This window comes from Oxyura jamaicensis, chromosome Z (assembly GCF_011077185.1).
Source record: "Oxyura jamaicensis isolate SHBP4307 breed ruddy duck chromosome Z, BPBGC_Ojam_1.0, whole genome shotgun sequence".
Lineage (NCBI taxonomy): Eukaryota > Metazoa > Chordata > Aves > Anseriformes > Anatidae > Oxyura > Oxyura jamaicensis.
In genome coordinates this window covers 6110151-6112960 of record NC_048926.1, presented here as the reverse complement: position 1 = coordinate 6112960, position 2810 = coordinate 6110151, and the positions used below count along the sequence as shown (strand labels likewise).

Genomic DNA, 2810 nt, shown 5'->3' with positions numbered 1-2810 from the left:
CTTAAAATTACACGCTTCACATACAAACCGCCCCCCAAGGGCCCCCCCCCCCCCCCCCCCCCCCCCCCCAAAAAGAAAAAGCTTGTGTTTGACTTAGCTTATTATTCTAGTAGTCCATATTTCTTTGTTTTTACTGTGCCCACCTGAGATTATTTTAATAAAACTCTTGATAAACTTTATTCTAAAGGTCTTGCAGTAGTTAATGATGTAGTTCTTATATTCCTGTTCTTTTGGCCTTGTTGCTTTAAAGTACAGTCGTCAATGCAATCATGTCAGAAAAAGGAAAACATATGATCAACTACCCGTGACCCTTAGGATTTGACAATGTCACAAATGTTGAGTAGCTGATTTTAACTTCCCTTCCCTCTCCCCCTCTCACCACACACTTTCCCTAAATGTGTGGGTACTTGGTGTTACTTAGCTCCCGATTTTATTTATTTATTTTTTTTGCCTCCTCAATTTCCATGCCTAATGAGCCTGAGCTGAGTTAATAATGGATGTAATAAGTAATGACTCATTGTTTTGGGGCCTGTGTGTCTCTGTGTGCAATGGAAGAGGAAGCCAGGGCTCCGATGCTATTTGTTCTGCCATGTCACTTGCCGCCAAGCAATGCCACTCATCAATAAAAGGCAAGATGACGGATGAGTTCATTTAATGGAATTCCTCCGAGTGAGCTGCAGCCACTGCTCTTCAGTAGGCTCGGTCTTTGAGTCTCTCTTTCTCTCTCTTTTAGTCCCTCTTCCCCCTCCCATTTTTTTAAAATATTCAGGACAGTTGGAAAGCACGGCTGGCTGAGAGGGCTGCCATTTGTGCCAGCAGCTCCTTCTGCTCTTAACAACTGCTATCCTAAATCAAATCAAGAGCTCTGAGCAAGGAGATTAAATCGGCACCACCTGATAGCAGCATCACATGGTGTTTGTACATCTCGCCTTCCCCTCTGTTCTTTCCTCTCTTACCCTTCAGTAGTTGTGGTGGGTGTGGAGGGAGGCTGGCTAAACATCTGAGGAGAACAGGGTTTTAAGTGTTCTCAATATGGCCCTGTACATGCTGAATAGCTAAACCAAACCCATTCCTTTGGAAGAGTATCAGGGTCTGTCCTCATGCTTAATCTACAGCCTCACAGGTTTCCAAAGCCAGATTAGCTCATCAGGTTATTATTTCAGTTTTCACATACATACATCTGCTCAGAAGAATAAATGAGTTTTCCTTCCTCCCCTAGCCCCCAGCCTCTTCCACCTGCTGCTTCTTCTGCTTTGCCTCCACTTATTTATAACTCCAAAGGTCTGATTGTGGTATTATTTATCAGAATCAATGTCCAGTAATTTTTTTTTTTTTTTTTTTTTTTTTTTTCAAAATGACACTGGACTTGATCATCAGTTTGGGAGAAAGAAATGAACATAGATCTGCACGTTAACAGGTCTGTGATTTCATTGAGTTCAGAAAGTTGTGACTAAAATATGCCAGAGTAGGAGAAACAGTTGCATTTTACTTAAAACACACCATAAAACACATATCTAACTTCATTTTCTAAGACCATGCATTTTAATACAAAATACTGTTTTTCTAGACTATGACTTATTGAGCAGGAAATGAAATTCTTCTATTCTTAATGAAATCAATAAGGATAAAACTGTTCCCACAAGTTCTCTTGCTTTCTGAAAAGTAACCTGGTACTGCAATAAGGATGTTGCTAGAGCAAGAATAGGTGAAAACTTTGTCTGTGTACTGCAATGAGAGTTTAAGGTTCCCAACACCCTGCTGAGTTGCCTTTGCATCTTGTGTACATACTTACATAGGTATAATGGTGTGTGTGTACATATTTTAAAAAGTAATACTAAATTTATTTAAAGTTCCAGACAGATTTCCAGCTGGTGTGACTACCTGTGTTGTATGTTTTGTTGTTGTTTTTATTATTATTATTATTATTTGAGAGGTGTGATATGCTTACGCTATAGCTTGCTGAATGTTTTGAGGGGAAATCTTGGTATTTTCAGCACTGGATTTTTTTAAGTGTTTTTCTTACGGTATTAGGAGTCTCTTCACGGAAGGCCAAAGAGAGAAGGAAAGATGTGCTGCAAGAGGGACAGACCTGCAGATGCAAAATGAAATCTGTTTTTACTAAAGGTTTTCCAGGGTGGGAGGAAAAAAAATAATTATGACGTAAGTATGTTGTAAAAGTGTATGCTACTTCTGGTTAAAAAGATTATATTAAACTTCAAGAGTCCTCTGTTCTTTGGATGTCTAAACAACTGGAGCTTCAGCAATTTTCTTATATCAACTTTTTTTTTTTTTTTAGAGTGTCAAAAATATGGGGGAGAGAAATTATGTCAAACTATCACAATCAACTAGAAAGGAAGTGGTAGAAAATTGAAAGTTTTAAAACAAACTTGACACTGGCTGGGGAATTGTTCTGGAGAATTAATTGTAAGTATAACCTATCTTTCACTTATGGGAAAAAGGTTAAGGATACTGAGGAGGGGAGAGGGTAATGTAAAAGAAAACTCTAATGGAAGAAAACATTTATTTTATTTTATTATATTATTTTTTTTCTGTCTGCAGTGTATCTAAGAGTGCTAATTAATATCTGTTCTCTCAAGCAGCCAGCATGGGAGTTTGCTTTTATATTTCCTAGAGCATGAGTGCATACTAGTCTCAATTAAAATGCATTTGAAAATACTATGTTTTAGAGAAGGGTATATATAGGCAGCTAAACAGGGAATAAAGGAGGATATTAAATATCCCATAGAGTAAAAGTGTATTAAATAACCTATATAGTAATATACAAAAAGTATATTAAAAAGCCTATGGAG

The 2810-nt window shown here is 37.7% G+C and overlaps 1 long non-coding RNA gene across 1 annotated transcript in view; it reads left to right on the top strand.

The window, feature by feature from the left end:
• Positions 1-2348, top strand: part of LOC118156170 — a 4856-nt gene extending 2508 nt beyond the window's left edge. Inside the window, exon 3 of the long non-coding RNA XR_004746179.1 lies at positions 2299-2348. This is a non-coding gene — a long non-coding RNA (uncharacterized LOC118156170). The remainder of the gene's footprint in view (positions 1-2298) is intronic.
• Positions 2349-2810: the final 462 nt, after the last annotated feature.